We start from the raw sequence: 26,944 nt of genomic DNA, 5'->3' as shown, positions 1-26,944 counted from the left end.
AAACTGAGGCTGCCCATTTGAAATGTAGAATGGAAAAGGCAACTGAACTGCAAGTCAGGAAACCTAGGGGTTAAAGGCCAGGCTGGTCCTATAACCCTGGGGGTAATTTCTTCACCTCTCAGAGAGTACTGAGCCTGGAGTCAAGAAGACCTCAGTTCAAATTCAGCCTCAGACATTTCCGAGGTGTGTGTTTGCCTCAGTTTCCTCAACTGTAATACGGGAATGATAACAGCATCTACCTCACAGGATTGCTATGCGGATCAAATAAGATATTCATAAAGTACTAAGCACACAATAGGTATTTAATAAATGCTTGTTTCCTTCTTTAAGACCATTCTATGTGTTCGCTGTGCTGTCCTTCATGTATAAAGATGATGTTACTGATCCAATATCATCACGGCATTTTTGCCCTCAGTTGTTTTTTTCCCCAATAATTGTGACGGTCATTGCCAAGCCAGTCACACTCTCAAACTCTGTCCCCACTGTGTGACCCACCATGGGTCACATTCATAGGAAAGCTGGCTGGGCTTACAATCTAACGAAACAAAAAAGAGCTGGCCACATGCCCCATTCAGAAACCAAAACTACAACCCCATTAGCCACGGGCTGTGGCTAATGGACTCCACATTCTGTTTAATAGGGTTATCATACACAGTAGAAGATGTGGAACAAAGTAGGTGACAAGACGAACCAGAACCAAGCTTTTCCATGGACAAGTTTTCTACATTCACATATTATACTTTTATGGTGCTTTAAGCATAATACACATGAAAGTAAAATTAGCTAGCAATAGTCCATTCAATTTGTGGCAAGCCATCACTAATCCCTTGAGAAAAATAACCCTCCAAGTGCTACAATACAAGCAATCTAACCGCATAATGACCCCAAAGAAAGCAAATGTAATTGATGAATGGTCAAAAGGTGATTCGTTAAAGGCCTGCAAGAAGCAGTGAACCCCATTATGTGATGGCTTTATTCCTAGGAAAAGTTGGATGTGAGTCAAAGATTTGTCAATCAAGCAATATTTTAAATGTTAAAAGACCTTTATGAGTTGGGTTTAAGGAGGTAAAAGAAAGAACCTTTTTTAAAACAAGAATAGGAAGTCTCCAGCAGATCTTTTGAAAATCTGGATGCAGGGACCCAATTAAAAACAACAAAACATTCATTAATTTACATTCCACTGTTTTGTAATTTGTAGTCATTCTGACAGAGACTGTGCAGATAGTTACCCTAGCAATTAAAAAATGGAAGGGGAGGGCTTTGGTGTTTTATACATACATATATGTGTACGTATGTATATGTACACACACATATATATACATACACATATACACATTATATATGTGTACACACACACACACACACACACATAATAGTCATATCTGGTAAAATCACCTCTCCCAGAAGTGAATTCTTCCTTTATAACAGAAAAAAGCAGTGAAGCTAAAAAAACAACAATACAATGACATCTGATAATGATGACTTTCAGCCCTACTAGTCCCTTCTCACTCCTGGGCCAAGGGCAAGAAAGAATGTTCCATTTTCTGTTCTAGAGTTTTTAGGTCTCTGAGACTTCTTTGCATCCACATTCTCATCACTATGTATCCTTTTGGTTTTACTTATTGCAATCCTTTTTAGGTCACAGAAATCTTCCCATGTAATGTCTTAAGCCCTCTTATTTTAACAGACAAAGAAACTGAGCCTGAGAAACATTAAATGACTCGCTGACAGTCGTGGCTAATAAATGTCAAAGTTGGGAACTAAACCAAAGTCTTGCTGACTCCAAGTTCAGTATTATATCTCATTCCTCACAATTACTTCTTACTGCAAAATAAAATCTCATTGCATTTATCCCCCATAGTTTGTTTAGCTAATTCATTCATTTAATAAACATTAAGAATTTACTATGTGCCAGGCACTGTGCCAAGTGTTAGAGATACAAAAAGAGGCAAAAGCTAGTCCCTGCTCTCAAGGAGCTTATATTTTCATGGATGAGACAACACAAACAAATATATACAAAGCAAGCTATACACAGGATAAATAGGAAATAATTAAACGAGGAAAAGCACTGGAATTAAGAGGGGTTAGGGAAGGCTTCCAGTAGAAGGCAGGATGTTAGTTGGGATTTAAAGGAAGGGCACCCACTTTGCTTCTAGTTCTTTTCTACCACAAAAAGTGCTGCTGTGAATATTTTGAGATACATTGGACGTTGTTTTCCATTTATCTCCCTGGGGAGATATATGTCCAGTAACGAGATTGATGGGTCAAGGAGCATAAATAGTTTTTAATCACTTTTCTTGCCTAATTCCAGGCTGATTTAAAGAGTAGTTGGACCAATAGGTCTAAATCAGAGGCATCAAACACAGGCCAAGAATAGACAGTGCCTCCTGAAAGAGATTAAAATAAAATTGGAAAATATTTCAGTAAATAAAAATACAAGAGTATATAGATAATGTTAATATGTAGTTTTCCAAGTCAGTATGCCCCTGCAGGAATCCTTAGACATGACTTCGTGGTCCCTGTTTGTATTTGAGTTTGATACGACTCATCTAGATGATGCCTAAGATACCTTCTGACTCTAAAGGCCATTATGACTCTGACAACACTGACAGACCACTAAATACCTGTGAGTGAAACTGCAGTTTTTAAAAAAAATTATTTTTAAGATACAATTTTATCTTTATCTTTTATTTTTACATCACCTACATTTCCCAAAGTATTCCTCTCCCAGAGTGCCATCCCTTATAACAAAGAACAAAAAAGAGGGGCAAAAACAGTTTACCAAAGCTAATCAATATATCAAAAAGTTTGGAATTATTATGCAGTGTTCCCCACCAACGTTCTCACAAAGGAGTGGAGGAGATGCCTTATCTGTGCTTTTTTTTGACCAAACACAGTATTCAGTTTCAAGGTTTTGTTGTCATTTTTCTTTGCATTAACATGTTGCAGCCAATATACACATTGTTTTCCTGGTCTCACTTGTTCCATTCACTTTGCATCGGTTCATATAAGCTGCCACGCTTCTTGGTATTCACCCTTTCCATTGCTTCTTATAGCACAGTAACATTCCACTACATTCGTGTGCCACAACTTTTTTCTCTTAAAGAATGCCACGTATATTTTATGTGCAAATTTCCTTCACATCACAGGAAGAACTTACTGTCTACAGATTCAAAGTTAGTCAATCATAAAGGTTAAATGAGTTCCTCTTGACTTTATTATACACATTATTAAATATTTTGTAGGAGTAATGATGACATGTACTTTCAATGGATCCATAATCTCACCTGTGGTACAGACTGCAATGCATCTATGCCTTTTTAAAAAACAAAGAGACAAAACAATTGCAATGTACTTCCCCATTAATAAGCTTGTAGATTCTAGAAGGAAATACACTAAGAGATTTCTAAAACATTAGCTCGCTTTTCCCTAGATGCTACCCAACTGCTGAGGTTTTGGGAGGTCCTACTACTTCAGGAGTAGTCTGTAAATCTACAAGCCAAAGAAATACATCGGTCTGAGTTTAAAGGAACAGTGAGTGTCTCCTTGTATGATCGGATTCTCCTGGGGTTCTTGAAGAAGCAGATGTCATAGATGACATTTGTTTGAACTTTACAATATGTTAAGTGGCCTTTGACTCACATGACGAACCAAATTTTAGCAAGGGACAGACCCAAATTTTTCTCATTCTGAGCCAAGCATTCCTTCCCCACCAACCACTTCAAAATATCTGAGAAGCAGTAACAAAGGGCAACAATCTGACCAAATTATCTATTATTTTTGCAGTACATAGAAAACAAGGCTTGGCTTCAAGCCCTCGTGATTGGAATCCAAAGGATCTGTGATTTCACCAGTGTGGGCATTCCTTCCATACATACCTGCCCTTCGGAGGGTCTTACAAAATTCAGCACAGTTCAGCGGAAAGCAGTGAGTTCATTTTGAAAACTGAGAAACTAATGCTGAGAGGTCACTGGCTTGGAATTTGCTCTAAATCACTCAGACGCACAGTAGTGGATTAAAGGTCACTAAGCTCTTTATTAATCTCTCTCTTCTGGTACATACCACAGGCCACCAGCCCGTCTCTTTTTCCAATCAGTTGACATTGTAAGATCACAGATTCAGAGTAATAATACCGATAATGATAAAGATAACAGCACTGATTATGCGCCAAGCACTGTGCTAAGGACTTTACAAATACGATCTCATCTTATCTTCACAACCACGCTGGGGGATGGGGATAAGCGCCCTTATTATCCCCATCTTACAGACGAAGAAACTGAGACAAACAGAGGTTAAGTGACTCGCCCTGGGTCACTCAGCCACTGAGTCCAACCCTGTGATTTTAAAGATAAAGAATCTGAGGCCCAAAGACATTTAGAAACGTCTTCAGGGACATACAGCTAGTCACTGTATCAGAGGTGGCATTCAAATCAGGCCTTCCTGACACTGAGATGGCATTCTTTGCATTAGCTTTCTCATGCAACTAACTCCTTGTTGGCGATAAGACTCAGATTGCTTATGTCTTCCAAACATCTCTACTGCTTTTTTTGGACGATGCTAAACTTCACTTCTTTGAAAGCTGTCATCCTCTTTGACTCAGAGCCCTACAGCACCATGGCAAGGACGTTGGTATTAAAAAGTGGGTACTCCAGGCAGTGAGGTGGCATCGTGGACAGAGAACCAGCCGGAGTCAGGAGAACTTCAGTTCAGATCCGACCTCAGACGCTACTAGCTGTGTAACCCTGGGTAAGTCACTTAACCCTGGTTATCTACCCCAAAACAAAAAAAGTGGAGCCTCTGTTTCCGGCAGCTCCTTATTGAACTTAATAGTTTTCCAAAGGCAATCCAACTTAGTTTAGATCAAGAAATTATACCTGCTGGCAGAAAATCAAATGTAAAGGGCTTTCCAAAGCTGAAAATACCATGTAAATATGAACTACTACTATCCTGTTTTCTAGAAGCAACATTTCCATTTGTTACCATTTTAAGGTAAACAGGAGTATCAATTTGGCTCTGTCTTAAAAAACATGAGAATAACAATGATAGCTAACATTTATATAGTGCCAGGCACTCTACTAAATACTTTAAAATTATTATCTCATTTGATCAACAGTCCTGGAAGGTAGGTGCTATAAGGATCCCCATTTTACAGACAAGGAAACTGAGGCAAAGAGAGGTTAAATGACATCCCAGGATCACACAGCTAGTGATTATCTGAACGTGGATTTGAATTCATGCCTTCCTGACTCCAGGCCCAGCGTTCTATCTACTGCACCACACAGCTGTCTCAAAGAACAGCGGTCCATGCAATGGTTCTAGATAGAATGCTTCCTCTGCAAACCAGAAATTGTTTGAAGTTTATCAAATTTTCATGGAGAAAAAGAAAAAGTGACATGTTAATTTTACAAAGATGTAGTTATCCCTCCTCTCCTCCCCTACCCTAGCAAAAAAAGAAAAAAAATCAGTGTAAGTGGGAGGCCCATCTTTCAAAACTGTACCATGTTTCATCTATTTAAGCTTATCCAAGAGCACTTGAGGCCACTTAGGATGAAAGGTGCTATATCAACGCAAAGTTACATTATTAAAAATTGACAGAGAGGAATCCTTTATAGTACTGATGGGAAAGGATTTGTTATACAGGCTCTAAAGTCTATTTAAGTCAGACTCAAGGAAGGGATGACTAAAAAAAGTAAGCTTGGGAAATAGCTCTTAATGGACAGGATGAGCTAGCTTCGTCTTGCTGGATGCAGAACTGAATAGGAATTTCTCCATCTGTATAATTTTGTAATCCAAGATTTAAATTCAGAATCTAAATTTGATGATAAATGGTTTTGGTTGATGGACCCTGAAAATTAATGGCTATTTTTGATATTCTTGATAGATGTAAATGTGGCCATTAACTAGATTACAAAGTGATATATATGTGTGTGTATATATATATATATATATATGCACATACGTATGTATATGTGTGTATACACATACACACACACACACACACACATTCCTCCCCCATCCTCTCTGGGCCTCAGTTTCCTCAGAAACCATCAAGCATGTTAGAGGTTCTTATTTACTTCAAGACTCTCTAAGCTTATTGATTGGGAAATGGCTATATAAGTTGTGGTACATGAACAGAGTGTAATGTTTCTGTGCTGTAAGAAATGATGAAATTGCTGAATGAGAGAAGCAAGGGAAGACATATGAAATGATGAAAAGTGAAGTAAGCAGACCCAGGAAAACAAAATGCGTGAGAACGATAACAATTAAATGGAAACAAGAATAACAATAAAACCATACATTATCATTTATAATATGTGTACAAGGCATATCTGCATGTATAATATGTATAGTTGTCTATAATATAGCATAAGCTCCCCTGAGGGCAGGAACTGTTTTTGCTTTTTATTTCTATCTTTTGTGCTTAGTGCAGTGCCTGGCAAATAGTTAGGTGCTTAATAAATTCATGTGGATTTATAAATTGATCAGGCAAGTTCTATGTTTTATTTCAGCCTTGTATTCCTAGCATACAGTAGGTATTCAACATGTACTTAGTTGAATTAAATTAATACTTGGGAATAATTTCTGGTTAAAATGTTTATATATATATATACACACACACATAGCTCAATTGTATTAAATGCTAATTTTAAAATGAGTTTTAAAAATCAATGTTTTAGCGTATGATCAATTATTTATTGAGTACCTACAACATCTAAGGCACTGTGGGTAATGAGGAGCCACGTTGCTTTTCTGCTGAAAAAGTCTTGAAAATGACTTCTTAAGATGTGGTTGCCTCACGTTCTCCCCAGACCTTGTACCTTGTGGGGTTGACTGCATTATTTGGAAATTCAAGGCTCATACCCAGGACCAAGTTTGCTGTTATACAACAGAGACCCAGATGACCTGGGCAAGTATAGAGGCAGCATTCATAATTGCGTGTTGTTCTTTAGAGACACATAGACTGCTTCAGTTCCAAAGAAGGAGACAGAAGCCTTCACTAAATGGTCTGCCTTAGCTAACTTTGAGGAACCCCACATAACTCAGCCCTGAAAATGCTAAGAAAATGAGGAACTCCTCGCCCTTAGGCAGGTTACTACTGCCCTTGACCTAGAAGCATCCTCATGGACATGTGGGAGGTCTGGTGAGGACCTTAATTAATGAACACATTAGATATCATGTATCCTTGTTAAATGTATCCTTATTGTGGTTCCTATAAAGAGGATTTTATTCATTCATTTTCCATTTATCTATTCGTCGCCTGCCTTGTTGATGCCATCTCACCAAATCCTGATTCTGCACTTGAGGCCAGCAGGCACCTGACACCAAATAGAGGATCACAGATTTTAGAGCTGGAAGGGGAAACTTTGTGCTCCCTCCTCCACCTCCTCCTCTCTCTCCACTTTACAGATAATGTAACTGAGGTCCACTGGGGTTAAATGCCTGTAAGAACGAGCATGCAAATCTAGATCTTCTTCAGACTCTAAAGCCAATAACTCTCAGACACGGAGCCATGGCTGTCATATTAGTAGGACTAGGTTGCTCATCAAATTTAAGTTCAAACTGCTTTATATAATAAGTATTTCTGGAATTTAGATTGTATTTAGATTGAATTTAGATTAGCCTTGGATCACCTTTATCTTTTCAGCCTTCCAAGGTCAAGCCAAACTGGGATCATTCAACTACTCTGTCCCCCACATATACTTTCCTTCTTCTGCCCTCCGGATCTTTGGCCCAACACAAAAACCATCTTCTCCATGAAGCCTTTCCCTGGCCTCTGCTCTTCCCCCATTTCCGGCTTCAATTGGCATCTCTCCAATGTCGTACTATAAATTATGTTTATATAGGTTTCTTATCACCATGAGGGAAGAGATCCAGTCTTATCTGAACTTCACACTTCTCTTAATGACTAGCCCAGGGCTCTGCAGAGGCTGAATTAGAACAGGACACTTACAGCCAAGTATATTCCTTTATCGCAGGGGAACAACTAAACTCAGCAACTAGTTAACAAAACCACTAATTCAAAATAGGAAGCTTCTACCAGGGCCCCATTCCAGGTTAGCTTTTCCTATCTCTAACACCCCCTTATCCACCTCGTGGCATTCTGCCCATGGGGCTGGTGATGATGACGATAACTAGTATTTATACAGAATTTTAAGCTTTGCCAAGTGCTTTAAGTATACGATCTCATTTTATCTTCATAATACCCTTGGGAGGTAGGTGCTGTTATTATCCCTACATTACAAATGAAGAAACTGAGGCAGACAGCAGCTACAACTCGCCCGGGATCATGAAGCTACCAAAATGTCTCAGGCCAAATTTGAATTCAGGTTTTCTACACTCTGGGTCCAGTGCTTTATTTATCTACTACAGGAGTTGGAAAGACCCGAGCTCAAATCCTGCCTTAGACATTTATTAGCTATGGAACCTTACTTAGAGTAGTGCAAAACTCCAACAACCAGGGACATCAGAAAAGGTCTTAGGCGGGGAGCTGAGGCTAGAAGACAGCTTGGGATTCCAAAAGATGGAGGTAAAGAGGAAGAGCATTTCAGGCTGGGGACAGACCACACAAAGTCACAAGAGAAGAGTGGGATGTCTTGTACAGAGTACGGCAGGCAAAGAGGCCAGCCTGGCTAGAGTGCAGAGGCTGAACCTATATATGCTACCACGGACACCAGACCAGAACAACATAATTTTTGACAGTACAAAATTTTGGTAATATTCCTATGAATCAGGGAGGCTTTTCTTACTCACTATCTTAAGTGTCGGTAACTCAAAGCCCCCCAGGATAGAAAAGTCAGTGCTAGAATCTGAGGATTTAACTCCTGCTATAAATATAACTATTATGCACTAAGGTAATATATATATATATACATATATATATATACACATATATATGTATGTATATACCTATATAACCCCTGGTTATCAGTTAACCTGTACTTCTAACTCTGTAAGTTATAACTAACATTGCTTTTAATTTGTGAAATAAATTAGAAAAACCCAGACATTACTAAATTATTTCTACAAAGGTAGAAAAGCAACATGAGAAAGTGTTGTATAGTAGACAGAGCCAGGAAGAACTGGGTTCAAGTCTTGCCTTTGACAAAGACTGACAATGTGATGGAACAGACAACCTCTCTGTGCTTGAGGCCATTAGTGTCAAACTCTAATAGAAATAGGGGCTATTAAACCATTCATAAAGAGATGAGCAGGAAACATAGAGACTAAGTTCTAAAATGCTTTTATATTTCTAGTTACATATTATATTCTATATTGTGGTTATACTTTTATTGTGTATTTTATTATTTTTATCTATTTTACTATAGTTATGCTTTATTGTATTTTTATTTATTATGTTAACTATTTCCCAACTATATTTTAATCTAGTTCAGGCTGCTTGTGCTGAGGGCTATATGGAGCCCACAAGCTTGTATTTCTGACACTTCTGTTCTAGGCAACTCTCGAGCTGCAGAGAAGCAGCTGACCTGCATGGGGAGAGGGAGCTTCTTCACTGGGAGTTCGCATACCAACAGGATAGGTCAAGTCCCTATCCCTGTCCTAAAGTTAGAAAAAAAAATGGGCAATGTAGGATGCTAAGATCTGTGATGATGACAAAAGAACTCGGAGACTTTTTGCTTACCCTTGTCAAAACCTGGTTGTTCTCTCTGATCTAACTTTTGGTAATAGATGTCAGAGAAAAATGGTAAAATTACTCCTTCAGGCCCAATTCCCTGGACTTACATTTCTATATTGTGATGCCAGATGAGAAGTCACTGGTGAATAGGGAAGGAAAAAGGACCTAAAGAAGGAAGCAGTAAGAAGGAAGTGGCAGCAATAAAAGCAGACCAGACCTCAGAGAAGCCCTGTATATTTATGATCTGGGCTCCATTCATGGGTCCTTGGAGGAAGACTGCCTCTTGCTTCTGACCTACTGTTATCCTAGGTTACATCCTGAGCCCTGATGGCTGTTCCTCAATTTGCCCTCTGACTACCTCTCAACCTAGATTTGTCTAGCAAGTTGAGACCAGAAAGAGCCTTTCACTGAAGCAAGATCCCAATATCCCTTGGTTTTTAGATAACAGAACCCATAGATTAAGGACAAGCAGGGAGGGAAAAAAATCTCCCTTTTTGTTGTCAGCTCCACCTAGCCCTTTCTCGGTAGACCCTCACACTGGCATCTGTACAGTCACAATATCTCCCAACAGGACTCAGCCCATGGGAAAGAAAGCCTAGAAACATGGGCTAGACAATCATGTTTAAAAGTTTTCATTCTGAGGGCAGAGCCAAGATGGCGGCAGGAAAGTAGGGACTAGCGTGAGCTCCCCTGCCAAGCCCCTCCAAAAACCTATAAAAAATGGTTCTGAACCAATTCTAGAACTGCAGAACCCACAAAACAGCAGAGGGAAGCAGGGCTCCAGCCCAGGACAGCCTGGATGGGCTCTGGGTGAGGTCTATCCCACACGGAGCTGGGAGCGGAGCAGAGCCCAGTGTGAGCTGCACGGACCAACCAGACCAGGAGCCGGGTGAAGTGTGCCCTAGCACCCTGAATCAGTGAGCTGCGGCAGTTACCAGACTTCTCAACCCACAAACAGCAAAGACAACGGAGAAGGTTAGTGGGAAAAGCTGCGGGAGTGGAAGGAGTTCACGGTTCGGCTACCAGCACCGGGGGCAGCGGAGGTGGGGCAGCTACAGCTGCTGTTGCTTCCGGCCCCAGGCCCACCTGGTGGGAGGAATTAAGTGGCGCATCAGAGCAGGAGTGCACAAGCCTGCTGAAGATTTAAGCCCAGTCCGGTTGGGGGTTCTTGGGGAAGGAGGAGTGCTGGTGTGGCAGAGCTGGCACATCCTCCCCAAACGTGGAACATAGAACTCTCTAGTCTACAAGCAGTCATACCCCACTGAAAAACTCAAGGGCCAAGTTAGTTGGTTGGGAATATGGCCAGGCAGCGAAAACGCACCCAGATTCAGTCTCAGACTTTGGATTCTTTCTTTGGTGACAAAGAAGACCAAAACATACAGACAGAAGAAGTTAACAAAGTCAAAGAGCTTACAACAGAAGCCTCCAAGAAAAACATGAACTGGTCCCAGGCCATGGAAGAGCTCAAAAAGGATTTGGAAAAGCAAGTTAGAGAAGTAGAGGAAAAATTGGGACGAGGAATGAGAAGGATGCGAGAAAACTATGAAAAACAAGTCAATGACTTGCTAAAGGAGACCCAAAAAAATACTGAAAAATACACTGAAGAAAACAACACCTTAAAAAATAGACTAACTCAAATGGGAAAAGAGCTCCAAAAAGCCAATGAGGAGAATGCCCTGAAAGGCAGAATTAGCCAAATGGAAAAGGAGGTCCAAAAGACCACTGAAGAAAATACTACTTTAAAAATTAGATTGGAGCAAGTGGAAGCTAGTGACTTTATGAGAAATCAAGATATTATAAAACAGAACCAAAGGAATGAAAAAAATGGAAGACAATGTGAAATATCTCATTGGAAAAACCAATGACCTGGAAAATAGATCCAGGAGAGATAATTTAAAAATTATTGGACTACCTGAAAGCCATGATCAAAAGAGCCTAGACATCATCTTTCAAGAAATAATCAAGGAGAACTGTCCTGATATTCTAGAACCACAGGGCAAAATAGAAATTGAAAGAATCCATTGATCGCCTCCTCAAATAGATCCCAAAAAGAAATCTCCTAGGAATATTGTCGCCAAATTCCAGAGCTCCCAAATCAAGGAGAAAATATTGCAAGCAGCCAGAAAGAAACAATTTGAGTATTGTGGAAACACAATCAGAATAATCCAAGATCTGGCAGCTTCTACATTAAGAGATCACTTGGAATACCATATTCCAGAGGTCAGTGGAGCTAGGATTAAAACCTAGAATCACCTACCCAGCAAAACTGAGTATCATGCTCCAAGGCAAAATATGGATTTTCAATAAAATAGAGGACTTTCAAGCTTTCTCAGTGAAAAGACCAGAGCTGAATAGAAAATCTGACTTTAAAATACAACAATCAAGAGAAGCATGAAAAGGTAATCAAGAAAAAGAAATCGCAAGGAACTTACTAAAGTTGAACTGTTGCGTTTACATTCCTACATGGAAAGATGATGTGTCTGATTCATGAGACCTCAGTATTAGGGTAGCTGAAGGGAATATGTATATATGTTTATGTGCATATATATATATATATATGTATATATATAAGTGAATATATATTATATATATAAGTGAATATATATATATAAGTGAATGTGTGTGTACGTATATATGTGTGTGTGTGTGTATATATATATATATATATATATATATATATAGAGAGAGAGAGAGAGAGAGAGAGAGAGAGAGAGAGAGAGAGGGAGAGAGAGAGAAAGAGCAGACACGGTGAGTTGAAGATGAAGGGAAGATACCCAAAAAAAAATAAAACCAAATTAAGGGATGAGAGAGGAATATATTGAGAGAGGGAGATAGGGAGAGATAGAATGGGGTGGATTATCTCGCATAAAGGTGGCAAGAGGAAGCAATTATGTTGGAGGAGGGGAGAGGGCAGGTGAGGGGGGAATGAGTGAACCTTGCTCTCATCAAATTTGGCCTGAGGAGGGAATACCATACTTACTCAATTGGGTATCTTATCCCACAGGAAAAAAGAGGAAGAAGATTAAAAAAGGGGTGATGATGGAGGGGAGGGCAGATGGGGGTGGAGGTAATCAAAAACAAACACTTTTGAAAGGGGACAGGGTCAAGGGAGAAAATTCAGTAAAGGGGGATGGGTTGAGAAGGAGCAAAATATAGTGAGTCTTCCACAACATGAGTATTGTGGAAGGGTTATACATAATGATACGCATGTGGCCTATGTTGAATTGCTTGACTTCTTAGGGAGGGTGGGTGGGAAGGGAGGAGGGGGGAGAATTTGGAACTCAAAGTTTTAAAAACAGATGTTCAAAAAACAACAAAAAAAAGTTTTTGCATGCAACTAGAAAATAAGATACACAGGCAATGGGGCGTAGAAATTTATCTTGCCCTACAAGAAAGGAAGGGAAAAGGGGATGGGAGGGGAGTGGGGTGACAGAAGGGAGGGCTGACTGGGGAACAGGGCAACCAGAATATATGTCATCTTGGAGTGGGGGGGAGGGTAGAAATGGGGAGAAAATTTGTAATTCAAACTCTTGTGAAAACCAATGCTGAAAACTAAATATGTTAAATAAATTTAAAAAAAAAGTTTTCATTCTGAATAAAAGACAAAACAAACAAACAAAAAAAACAAACCTAAGACATGGTTAGGACAAGAACTAAGAATCATGTTCTCTCATTTAGTTTAGGGACTTTTAAATATTAAAAAATTCAACCAGACCCTCAAAAAGGAGTCTTTTGTTGATAAGTATTGTTTTACAGTGTGGTAACTCAGAATAATTACTGGGAGGGGGCATGCACTTTTCTCCTCAAATTTCTGATAAGTTAGAACTCAGTCAATCATTGGTAACTTATATATTCTCCCCTGTGTATTCTATATGTAATTTCCTGACACTCGGACAAGTGGGATTTTGCCTGAAGCAATCTGATAATTTTGTAATCCCCAGAAAAACAGGGTTATATTATAGCTAATTCCTGATACTACACAAGGTTTTCTGTTCTTTCTGGTGCATTCAATAATGGGGTTTTGTTTTCAGCTTTCTAATTTAGCCTCTGTACTAACTGCCTAAAGTTTATTGAAAGAAAACCGCTGGACAAAAATACTTAATGCAAATGGCACCTCAGTGGATTTTCAGAAAGACATCGAAGAAGTCTGATGGAAACATAATTAACTGGGTTGAAGTTGGTTAATGTTTCATCAAGTGCAATAGATATGTTTCAGGACACATTTAATCATTTTTCTATTCCTGATCACTGAATGGACCATGACAGACTATACCTCCACATCTTAACATTTTATTATATCCTCTGAAGTGAGCCAATCACTACAGCCCGGCATGGTAGAAAGAAGACTGTCCTGGAAGCCAGGAGACCTAAGTTCTAGTTCTGCTCCGTTTCTGTGTGACCTGGAATAAATTACTTAACTTCCCTGGGCCTCCAGTTTTCTCTTCTATAAAATTAGTGTTGAATTTCAGGACTCCTCAAGATCCCTTCCAAATCTAAGCTTCTGTGATTCTATAAAACCCTTTCAAATGCAATCTTTTATCCAACTTGATGACTATATAGCCTTCTCCTTAACTACCTCTACCTTTAAAATTTGTTTATAATTAGTAGTTTTTTCATTCCCTTCTTTTAATTGTAATGGATATTGCATTGTTTTACCCATCAGCCCTTGTTAAACTATATCTGCTATAAATGTGAATAATTTGTTTAATCAAAGACAATTTGATTTTATTATACTTGCAGATTTAAAAAAACCACTCTACTAATTCATTTGACTTAAACCTTTTACTTGAAATGAATAAAATTGATTCTATAAATCAGTTGATTTTCTTTCTATCTGTAACCCTGCTATGATAACATCTACTACCACTGGCGGAGCCCTCTTTTGGACCTGTATTTTGTGCTAAGAAGTCTAGGCCCTCTATGAAGAAAGGGAGAAGGCAGTCGCTGTGACTTGAATTCAAACTTGAATATTTACCTTTTGCTGTTTGGCCATCTAGTATTAGGTCAAGGATTTCAAATTTTTTTAATGTGAAAACTTAGGGCTCCTGAATGTTCTTTCCTTACTGCAGAAACACACACCACACACACACACACACACACACACACACACACACCCCAGAACAAAGAATAACTGCATTAGGCCATAATGCCCAGAGAATCAATAAAAAAAATACAAAGTTTTTAATTTCTATTTTGGGGGAGTAAAGGAAGCTCCTGCTTCCCTCTTCCTCAACCCATACCCAAACCTTTACTAGTCCAAAGACTTAAAAACCATCAGCAGGAGAATTTTAAAGTCTATAATTATTCACTACACACCCACTACATGAAGGAAAGGCAATGTTTTGGCAATTGGAGGCGGGAGAAGTTTCTGGTTAAGTAAAATTTAGGACCAAATGAAACCTAAACATCCCTTCTATTATAACCATTGTTGCTGAAAATCTTTTTTATGCACATCCAGTGTTTACACAGAAGCTTATTTGTGACTGAGGATTCTGCAGTACCAAGCGATTCACAGTCATCAATTATTACTGTTTAGTTCTATATATTCTCTAACTCTGAGACTGGATCACCTCTGCATCTACCCAAGGACAATCCCTAGAAGTTGTGTGAAAAGCAATCATAAGTCCCTTGTTACTTTTTCTCTTATCCTAGGGACATCTTAAAAGAGAAGCATCACTTCCCCTAAGTTTGGATATCTGAGTGTTTTCCTGAATGGTTCTGGGTAATTGAGGTTTCAGTGTATGTATTTCAGTCTCACAAAAATCATATAGGTCACACTTTCCAAACCCAAAACTTAGGACACAGTATCACAGATTATATTCCTTTTACAAACTCTCATTTTAAAAAAAATCTACTTTCCTTTAAAATTAAATCTACCTATGTCTTAAAGACTACTGCAGAGGCAAAAATACCTTTTTTAAAAAAACTTAATTTTAATTTAATAGCCAATATTTAGATAGCGCCTGAAAGTTTGCAAAGTGTTTTACAAATGTCTCATTTGGGAGGTAGATGCTATTATCATCTCCAATTTACAGATAAAGAAACTGAGAGTCAGAATGGTTAAGTAACCTGCCCAGGGCCACATGGATATTAAGTGTCTGAGAGAGACACTTCCTGGCCCAAACTCCAGCATGCTATCCATTGCATCACCTAATTTACTATGACAAAGCAAAATACTCTCATTGCAAAGAGACGAAGAGGGACAGGAATTTGCAAAAAAAACAAAAAAAAAAGAACATGACATTTAAGGTCATTCAAAACCATTAAGATGGTTCGCTTGGACAGAATGCAACCCAAGGGGAACCATTTCTGTAGCTGATGTGTTTCTGGCCAAGTCAGAGCTGCCAGGGCTAGGATTCTGCCCCCTGGCCTACCTTTTAACCATCTGAATAATGGGGGACAATAAAGTATATCACACCCAAGGGATATGCACGGTGACACACAGGAACAGGTAACAAAAGGAGGTGAAAAAAAAACAAGATGGAGGGGAGGAGATTGGAAGAGAGAGGAGAGGAAGGAGGGGCAAAGGGGGAGAGATGAAGGGAATGGAGGCGGATATTGAGAAAGACTGAAAGAGAGAAGGAGGGAAAGTAAGAAAGGATGATGGAAGAGAAAGATGGAGGGAGGAGGAGACAGAAGGAGTGAGAGAGGATGGGAAGGGGAGAGAGAAGGGAGGAAGGAGGGAAGAAAGGAGAGGGAGAGGGAGACAGGGAGAGGAAGAAGGAGAGGGAGAGAAAAGAGGTTTAGGAGTTATCTTTGCTTTCAACTTAGAAAGTCGACCAAAAGAACGGAAGGGTCTAGAGAAATTCACTGCTAACCTAAGAAACCGGCAGTCTTCCATCTTCAAACCCATTGCTCACTTTCTAGTATGCCACAATAGCTCACACTTTATACCAAAGTGTCCATAGATTAACATCCTGGGCATCAGGACTTTGGGAAACTGTCCATGTTTGCTTAATATTATAAAGAGCTAGAGTACATTGAAAACTGGTTCTGTAAAATACCACATTTTAAAAATGGAAAGACTATATTATAGGATTATAGGATTTAGAGCTAGAAGGACCTTAAAGGTCATCTACATATTCTTTTTTCTTAACATTTTCATTTATATTTTTATGATATTGAAGTATTTAAAATAAGCCATTACTATTCTATTTTTAATCTAAGAACATTAGGACTGGTAATATTGTTCAAGAAAAAAAACGGAACCAGAAAAATACAAGAGTGATATGAATCATAACATGAATAAAATTACAGCCATCTTTTGTTCTATGAACAAAATCTGTTCTACAAAAAATTTCTGTAGAGCAAAAATATATAGGGATGGGGCAGAGATACACACACACACACACACACACACACACACACACACACACACACATTCAAGCAAAAAATCCCTAGTGAGACATAGGAAAGGATGAGTATATTATAAATTCCCATTGAATGTGAATTCCTTAAACATAATGACTATATTTTCCAGAGTGACCACACTACCACATGTAGGCACTAACATGGTGCTAGTGGGGGTCCTTAGGCCAGAGGTCCAGAAGAGACCAGAAAGTGAACAAAGGGTCCATAAATCCTCTATGCCTGATCCCAATCCACCCTCTCAACCTCAGGCAAAAAGCTGAGGGGCAGAAAGGAGAGTGTTAAGCCATAAAGGAATGGAAATAGGAAATGGTTTTGCTCTCGCTTTCTGGCCCTTCTCCTGCTTCCCTCACTCACTGTTCTCACTCCTCCCCATCCCCCACTTTGGTTGTTTGGACCAGGGAAGGGCATGTTTTTCACAGCACCTCAGATGTTGATCATCTCCCTGCTCTGGCCCATTGTCTCCTAAGCTTCAATCAGCAGAGAGAAGAGGAAGGAAAGAAAAACTCATCCATTATTGCTAGCCCCTTTCCCCATTCCTAGCCAACTCCTTCCGACCTCCCCAGAATCCTCAGCCTTTTTACTGCTCCAATTCCCGTCCTCATTCTGATCATTCCCAAGTGGTCCTGTCAAGAGAAGCAGGGACTCTTGGCTTCTGGATGGAAGAGAGAGCAGGAGATGACTTCAGAGATTCTATCCCATTTCTAACGCTTTGGAAGGTTTCAATGGTGGAACCTCCTTAAAGCACTTTTGGTAAAAAACCGGTGGAATGAGGAAGAGAATGGAGGATGCATTGGATTACTGATGGATGCCTTGGACTTGGGGGTGGGAAGGAAGAAAGGTGAGGGGAAAAGTGAAGAGCAGAGGCCAAAGAGGTTAAGTGACCTCTCCAAGAAGCATCATAATGAAAAAAACATTTTTGAATTGGACTGCTCAAGTCTCCTTAGAGACTCTGTGTGTGTGTGTGTGTGTGTGTGTGTGTGTGTGTGTGTGTGTTTAATATCAGCTCTGGCAAGGTAAGCTCTACTATGTTTTTTAATTATTTATTTTCAGTTTCCAACAGTCACTTCCATAAGTTTTAAATTTTCTCCCCCTCCCTCCCTTCGCATTAGTTATGTTGCATAGAAGAATTATAACAAATAGGAGAAACCATGAGAAAGAAAACAAAACCAAAGAGAAAATAGTCTGCTTCGCTCTGCATTCTGACTCCATAGCTGATGGGCATCCCCTCAATTTCCAGTTCATTCGAAACAGAAACGGACATTATAGCTCATTCATTCTGTTATCAGGGCCAAGGGGTTAAATTTGATGGAGGGTCAGAGAGAATGGATAGGCAAGGAGGCAAGAACCAGTTTGGGTCTAAGACCATATCCTTAGAAAAACTACAAAATCTGGGAAGTCTTATATAAATTGATACAAGGTGAAATGAGTAGAACCAGGAGATCACTGTACTCAGTAACAGAAATACTGTCACGATGATCAACTATGAAAGACTACGCTACTCTGATCAAGACAATGATCCGAGACAATTCCAAAAGACCCATGATGAAAAATGCTATCCACCTCCACAGAGAGGACTGACGAAGTCTGACTGTAAACTGAAGCATGCTTTGTTCACTTTATTTTGTTGATGTTTTGTGCATGTATGTTTTCTTTTGCAACACAGATAATATGGAAACATTTTGCATGACTTCATATGTATAACTGGTATCACTGTTTGCCTTCTCAAGGGATGGGGAAGGGCTAGAAGGAGGGAGAGAACTTGGACCTCAAATTTTTTTAAATGAACGTTAAAAATTTTTTTAAAGGGAAATATCTAACAAAATAAATCTTAAAAATATTTTTAGAAAAAAAAGAAATGAAAGAAAAACTATACCTCCCTTCCCCTCCCCCTCCCCCTCCCCCCAAAAGCCTTGGGATTCTTGCTGCCTTGGAGTATTGACTCGGGAAGGGATGGCATCCCCAGGCTGGCTGCCAGGACCACTTCCCCTAAAGAAGATGAGAAAAACCTTTGCCCTTTCAAGCACTTGAGGTGGAGGAAGGGAGGGGAAGCATCTCAAGTGGACTTCGTTATTTACAGCGTCCACACAAAGGACGATGGTTCTGGGGAAGGCTTTGAAAGCTTTCCGGTCCTCTGTTTCCTCATCTGTAATAGAGAGGGGATGGATTAAGGCTAGATCTCTTCTAGCTTGAAATATCCTATGAATCTACAAGCTGCGAGAGAGCAAGAAGCTGCCTGAATCCCTCTCTGCACAGCTGCCAACTTGCTATTTCTAAAGCACAGGCCTGATTATGTTCCGCTGTTCAAAAAGATCGAGTGGCTCCCTATTGTCTCCAGGCTAAAATGCAAACTCTGCTGGCATTAACAGCCCTTCCTGACTTTGTCCTACCCTCCCTTTCCAGGGTTATTATTATATGTTACTCCTCCTTCAGTCCCAAACAAACTGGTCTGTTTCCTATTGCCTCCAAACAAGATTCTGTCTCCCACCTCCTTGCCCTTGGGGAATCCCTCAGATCTCAAAGGGAGGCCTCTGCTGGCCAGGTTATCATCAAGGCTCATAACAACTTCATTTATAAGAGGAGGGGGTTGGATTTGATGGTCTACAAGATCCCTTTCTAGATCTAGATACATGATCCCATGACTTTGTCCTTATCTCTTTACTGAACCCAACCTTATATAACACTTCCCCCGCAGAATGCTTAAGGGTAGGTATTCCTCTTTTTCACGTTTGTATTCCAGGATGTAATAGAGTACCCTGCAAAATTTTTCTTTTCATTATTATCTCCATTTTACATATGAGGAATGAGGATAAGACAGATCAAGGTACACAACATCATACAGCTAGTGTACGAGGCCAGGTTTGAATGAAAGTCTTCCTGACTCCAAGTCCAGAGCTCTATCTACTGCATCATCCCTGAGCTCAGAGGTGTGCTTGTACATATTTAATAATGGAGGTCTCTGGGAAAGTTTAATTTGTATTATTATTGTCCGAAAATTTCACAACTGGCTCTTACAAGCCTGTTAGAGCTGGCTCCAACAAACCCCTGACCTAACCAGACCAGATGTAAGAATCAAGCAGTTGTGTCCAATTCTTCATGACCCCATTTGGGGTTTTCTTGGCAGAGATACTGGAGTGGTTTGCCATTTCCTTCTCCAACTCATTTTAGAGATAAGAAAACTGAGGCAAAGAGGGTTAAGTGACTTGCCCAGGGTCCCACAGCTAGAAGTATCTGAGACTAGATTTAAACTCAAGATGATAAGTCTTCCTACCTCCAGGCTCAGCATTCTATCCAGCGTGCCACTCAGCTGGACTGGAACTATGTACCAAATTCATTGGTATTTGAACCCTTCCAATGAAGGAACTCTCTAGCCCTCTATCAATAAAAACGAGCTTTGTATCTTTGTAGTCTTAAGAGAGTTGCCTTGATAAATGCATTCCAGGGGTGGCAAACCTGCAGCCTCGAGGCCACATGTGGCCCTCTAGGTCCTCAAGTGCAGTCCTTTGACTGAATCCAAACTTCACAGAACAAGGGACTACGTTAGGCCCTTGATAAATGCTTGGTAAATTTAGTGAAAGAAAAGCAGTGATCACAGCTGAGCTTTCCAGAGCAACCCTGCTAGAATGAACGGAACCTGACACCTTCTGGGGCAGTTCACAAAAGTAGGATCCGCTACATTTTTCTCTGGCAGAACTTCAGTGTTCGCTATCTGCTTTGCTGTAATGCTTCCACTTTTCCCAAAACTCCAAAACCTGCCAAGAGACATCAGCACCTGACAGCCTGCTGATGCCTAAGCTACCTTTTAAGCGAAAGTTATAGTAATTAGCACCTCCACACACCCCACTCTAGTAAGGACTGGTAAGAAGAAAAGATGCTAGAGGGCTCTGGACCCCTGTGCTGCAGAAGTACTACCCCAAGCATACATAGACAGGACATTTCTGCCAACCATCAATTAGGACATGATCAGCAGAGAAAAGTCTTTACAAGTACAGAAATCAATGGTGGCATCCTCATTCAGAAAGCTGCTCAAAAATTACAGGATTTGCAGCTATAGGGGAAAAGTCGGGTTCTCTTATTCCCAGACCAATACACCTCGCTGCCTCCCTTCCCTGGCCCTAACTGACCCAACCGTAACAAGTCCACAGTTCCCTATTAGAGTTGGCATTCCATTAGTGATGCAAAGAACAAGTATTCAAACAGCTTATAGACTGAAAATGACTTGCTGCTTTGTCTCGATACATTGCTCACACATAACCCAATTACTTTCCTTCAAAAGTGGTTGCTTTTCTAGTTAATCTCGACACCTATAAGCTGTTCAAATAAGCTTCTTCAAATTTGTCTTCTGTCTCCTCTAGACTCCATGACCCTCTGGAGCCTGGGCTAGCTCTTCCTCATTCCAAGCTGGGCTTCCTAAGTGACAACTGGAATATTCCTTTATCTTTTCTTGCTCTGTTTAATCAGATAAAAGAAGCAAGCACGTTACATACAACATATTGCTAACCTATCCTGGGTAAAATACAATATTTTCAGTAGTAGAATGATGGTCTATAATAATGATGATAAAAGCAGGATCGGATGGCATGAGTAAATAAAAAGCCAGACTTGAGGCTAGGAAGATCTGAGTTCAAGTCCCACCTCTAACAGAGATTGGCTATTTGACCAAGAAAACAGGTTACTTAACCATGCCATGATCCAGGCTACTGCCTAAGTATAAGCCCCAGATGAACTGCTGATCTGTATCAACACCAGAACACAACGGGTGGTTCAGTGGGTAGAGCACTCTGCCTGAAGTCGGAGAGACCTGAGAACAAACCCAGGCTCGGACACTTGCTAGCCATGTGTCCCTGGGTAAGTCAGTCGCTTCACCTCCCACTGCCTGACAAAATGGATCTACTGGAGAAGCAAATGGCAAACCACTCCAGTATGTACCAAGAAAACCCCCAACGGGGTCACGAATGGAGCCGCACATTAAGGTCTCCCACTCTTCGCCAAAAACAACAACAAAAACCGTATTCCAAAATAACAAATGACAGCTCACGCTTATGCAGGAATGTCTGTAAAGGTTTATAAACATCCCTGTAAGGCAGCCAATGCCACGCGTTATTATTTCCAGTTCACAGGTGAGTCAGTTGAAGGCCAAGGAGGTGCCCAACTTGACCGAGATAATACAACTAATAGTCAGATGATCTGGGAGACTTCTCCAGGCCTCAATTTCTCACTTTATGAAAATAAATTGACAGGACAATTGACAGGACAGGACAGCTCCGGTTTCCAAATGTCTATCTTGTAAAATATATTTGCTGTAACACATCTGCTTTTCCTAATCCATGCTATCATTCGATCAGTATTTATTAAGCAGCTATGCACTGGGGATACAGACAGAAAGAACGAAAGAATCCTTACTCTCAAGAAGCTTATATTCTAATGGAAGAGAGACACATGTGATCAGAATAAGTATAAAGAGAAAATGTAATACAAGATAGTTCAATACCAGCCAACCAGGGATGGAGGGAGCTAGACTTAGGCAGGGATCAGGAGAGACTTCACATAAAAGGTCATGCTTTACCCAAATAAAGAGCGTTTCAAATAAAGCTTCTCTAGACAAGCTCCAGAAACTATATGCTATTCAAATCATCATACTATAGCCTTGCCTGGGGAACCCTAAAATAGGAGGTATGGGGTTGACAGCCCTCTGCTATCGGTGCCCTAATTAGGATTCCCCAGAGTGAAATGGGATTGTTAAACAACATTCGTTTTGGTTTAAAAAAAAAAAAAAGGGAACAGCAGTCTATAAATTTCCAAAGCACCAGTGAATGAGAACATTGCAAAGACAAAACAGATGAGGAATGCCGGTGTACATTTGCCAAACACGTACAAAACTGACAGATTTTTAAATGAAGATTAGACCAACCTTGCCGTCTTCAAACCTGAGGGAATCGAAAGGGAACTGGCCCATCTGTAATGGAATGGAAAGGCTTGACATTTTAGCTATCTCAACCGGAGCTAAAAACTGTCATGCTGCAACAGGTGAGTGACTTCCAACAGAATGCAATTAGATGAATTCCAAAGACCCGTGAGAAGGGCTGGAAAGGACAGATGGTTCACGAAGGGGGCCCTCTCATGTAAGAAACTAAACGTCAGTTCTTTCTCTAAGAGAGAAGTAAACTTTTCTTAGCAGCTTTCATTCTAATGGAGGAAGATAACAAAAAAGGGAGAAGGGGAGAGGAAGAGTAAAAAGATACCAGCTGGGGGCAAAGTTATAGTTGAGGAGGGAGAGGAGAAGGAAGGAGAAGAGTCCAGTCACAAGTCACCCATCAGGAGTCAATGTAGAGGTTTCTCCAGAAGAGTAAGGTAGTGGGTAAAGAAGAGGAATAAACAAAGGACAAAAAAATTGAGGGAAGAAAAGATGCATTATTAAAGTTGCTTTGGGGATAAGTAATATGTTTTATCTATTTGACCTTTTCTTTTCTTTCAGGCCTGTCTGTCTCCTCCGATTCCCCACCCCAAAAATAAACAACCAAAACTCACTTGAATTGTTGCCCAGGAATTGGGCCTTAAATGTTATCATTCCCAATGGGGTGGTGGGACCTGGACCCTAAAGGGCCCTAAGTAACCGACCCCCAATACCCCGCCCCAGTAAAAAATTTTCCCCTGTCACAGGCCTGACTCTGTAATTCTCTTATCAGGACAGAGACAGGGATACTGACCCAAGGACTCTTTCCCAGGGTGCCTGCTTGCCCAAGGATCTGTCTCTGGTGCTTGCCCAAGGTCCATGCCTCTGCCAACTAAACAAAAAACTGTCTTTTCTCCCTCAACGTCTGGTATACTCCCTACACTGTCCCATCCATAGCTCCCAAAGACAACTGGACCCTTAGATTATCTAATTAGCATCCCTGGCATTCCTTTCCCATGCCCCTTTTCTATGCAAGTTCTAGATTCACCCCCATTAGGGTACAAGTTCCCCCAAAAGGAACTTTGCCCACTTGTATTGGCATCATAATAAACTCTTTTACTCTACTACAAGAAACTCTTGACTGAAGGATGGCTCAAGTGTGTGAATTCCTTCCAAGCGACTCTGTCTTGGCATTCTCGGGGTCCCAGCACTCCTAACCTCTACCCTAAACCTCTTCAGGCATATGTTTGCAGTGCACAAATACATATATGCATATAATATATAACACAAAATATATAATACATGTGTAGGATACATAGTATGAAATTCTGCCTAGTTACATGGAAGGGAGTAGAAGAGAAGGCCTGTAATAATTCTTTAAAATCCCTTTCTTTTGTGCCCACTTCAGATTAAATGGGCACGTAATGTAGTTGAGTAATAACAACAGCTCACGTTTCTGTGGTATTACCATATAAAAGCACAATATTATTAAGGTACATACATGTTGCTATTGACCCCTGTCTCATAGATGACAGAATTGAGACTCAGAGAGCCTAATAATAATGATACCAATAATAACAAGTATTTATATAAAGCTTTTGTGTTTTATGGCTTGCAAAGCACTTCAGACATTTATCTCATTTGATTCTCACAATACTCCCGGGAGGTAAATAAATGCTATTATTTTACAGACAGAGAAACTGAGGCAGAAAGGTTTGGTGACTTCCTCAGGGTCACACCGCTATTAAGTATCTGAGGTCACTTTTGAACTCAGGGGTCCCTAATTCCAGGACCAGCGCGCTATCCACCACACCGGGTAGTAATCTGTCCAAGATCATGGAGCTACAAGGTGTCAGGATGTGGACTCCATAACCAGGTCTTGGGCTACCCAGTCCAGCACTCCATCCGCCACACCTGCTGGCAGCACGAGCCATCAACCTTACAAACCCACCAATCTAACTCTCTTTTTCCCATTTTTTATCTTCCTCTCAGCTTCAGACAGACTAAGGTAAGCCATTTCCTGATTCATTTCTCTATCCGCCTAAAAACTCCAAGAGACTTCAGAAGGCATTTTCTCATGGAGAACCAAATAGAAAGAACTGACTTGAGTAGAGAAAAACCAAAGGTATTCTATAACCAGTTAACAGATTTGGCTCAGCCCTATCATTTTCTTTGTGTTATTTTCCACGGTAATGAAGATATGCAGACTGCTTTTGATCAGAGTAGTGAACACATGCCTGCCCCTTTCTTTCCTTTCCTGCCAACTATGAGCTGAAGGAAAAACTCAGGAGGTGGGAGAGGGGGCACTGTGGCTGTCTGCAAACATTTGAAGGGCTGCTCTGAAGAAGAGTAATGAGACTTTTCATGGATCACCAGAGGCCAGAATATTAAGCCATTTCTTTCAACAAACATCTACATTTATGTACAATAAATGCACAGTTAGGAAAAAGATGATATGCCAGTCCCTTCCCTCAAGGAGACTACAATTTAGAACTGCAGGAGACAAATACATATTTAGAGCAATTCACAGGGATGAAGTAGCCTAGCCAGTGAGAGCTCTGTGTTTGGATTAGAAAGCCAGGAGTTTCTTCCACTTACTAACTTCATGGTTATGCATTGGCAAGTTGCAAATTTTTTGAGCCTCAGTTTCCTCACGTGTAAAAAGGGGATGATAACTGTATTTGCCTATTTGACAGAATCATTGTGAGGAACCACTGAGATGTGTGTCAAATGGTTTGTTACACCATCAAGTGCCATACAAACTACTGGATGTACCAAAAATCTTAGTGCAGTTTAATGCTTTAATAACTTTGGAAATAGCTACAAACTTCCAAAAAACAAAAACCCAAAATCTGAAAGGTTATTCAAAATGTTAAAATATTGATATGTTTCTTATTAAAATTCAACATGGCCACTGTTTCATGTTACAGATAAATATTAGATAATCTCTATTTAGATTATCTATCTCACTCCAGTCAATTTTTGAACTTTTGTCAGTGGTTGCTCGGTGCCTAAAACGATTGCATTTGCAATCCCAGCCTGAAGATCAGCCAAAGAGTGAGGTTTTGACGCACACATAAGCATTCTGACATGAATCAAAAGTCTAATGGAGGCAGATCAGAACACCTCCCTCATACCGACTGATCAGTCTAACAAAAATTATCACACATGCAATGCATAATGACATTGAGTCATGTCTTATTAAAACTAAAATTAGAAATTATTCAAAATTCAAAAACTAAGTATAAAGGAAATTTAAATAATCAAACTTTCAAAAAACTTTTTAAGTTTGCTGTATTTATACTTCGGAAGTTATTATAGCTTAAAACTGCACTAAGACTGCTCTGCTGGGACACCTAGAATGATGATGATGATTATAAAGTTAAAATAAGCGACCCATAGAGGTAGGATTACTCACAAAGCCTGAAAGAATAAAAGGAAACATCTGAGATGGGTCTGGAAGAGAAGGATCTGGAAATGCACAGGTGTTGGGGAGGGGGGTGTTAGTCCACATCCAGAGATGGCACGTACAAAGTGGGAAAGGACTGGCTGACCACTCCAACTCAGCTGAAACAAAGACTGCACACGAGGGAGCAGTGTGTAAAGAAAGAAAGGTGTAAAGGTGTAAAGAAAAGAAAGGGAGGCAGACTGTGGAATCTCACAAACCAGCCAAAAGAGTTTCTATTCTATTTGTTTGTTTTGTAAGCACTTAATAAGCGGTTGTTGACTTATTTTTAATTGTTTGATGTGACAGAAACAAAAACATAATTTGGGCTCAATATTTCAAGTGATTATCATCATGACTGTGAGAGGCAACATGGTATAAGAAATAGGGAACTGGCCTTGGCGCCAGAATGACCTGGACCCAAGCCTTGCCTCTGATCCATCCTGGCTGTGTGACTCAGTGCAATTCCAGAGAAGGTACCAACTTGCCTTGGGGGAAGGAGTCTCCTCACGCAGGAATTCTGTCTACCAATTGAACTCTCAGGTCCCATCCCTAATAATACTAATGAGCAAATAATGCCCCCAGATTATATGCTAACAATATT

At 40.2% G+C, this 26,944-nt stretch overlaps 1 protein-coding gene and 1 pseudogene across 2 annotated transcripts in view; both read right to left on the bottom strand.

Annotated features, from left to right (window-relative positions):
- Window positions 1-24,829, bottom strand: part of LOC118853218 — a 30,102-nt pseudogene extending 5,273 nt beyond the window's left edge.
- GALNT7 (polypeptide N-acetylgalactosaminyltransferase 7) overlaps window positions 1-26,944 on the bottom strand; it is a 210,518-nt gene that overhangs the window by 140,681 nt on the left and 42,893 nt on the right. The gene's annotated exons all lie outside the window — the stretch shown is intronic.

The sequence above is a fragment of the Trichosurus vulpecula genome, chromosome 6, assembly GCF_011100635.1.
Source record: "Trichosurus vulpecula isolate mTriVul1 chromosome 6, mTriVul1.pri, whole genome shotgun sequence".
Lineage (NCBI taxonomy): Eukaryota > Metazoa > Chordata > Mammalia > Diprotodontia > Phalangeridae > Trichosurus > Trichosurus vulpecula.
Note: the sequence above shows the minus strand (reverse complement) of the source record. Positions and strands in the feature narration are given on the sequence as shown.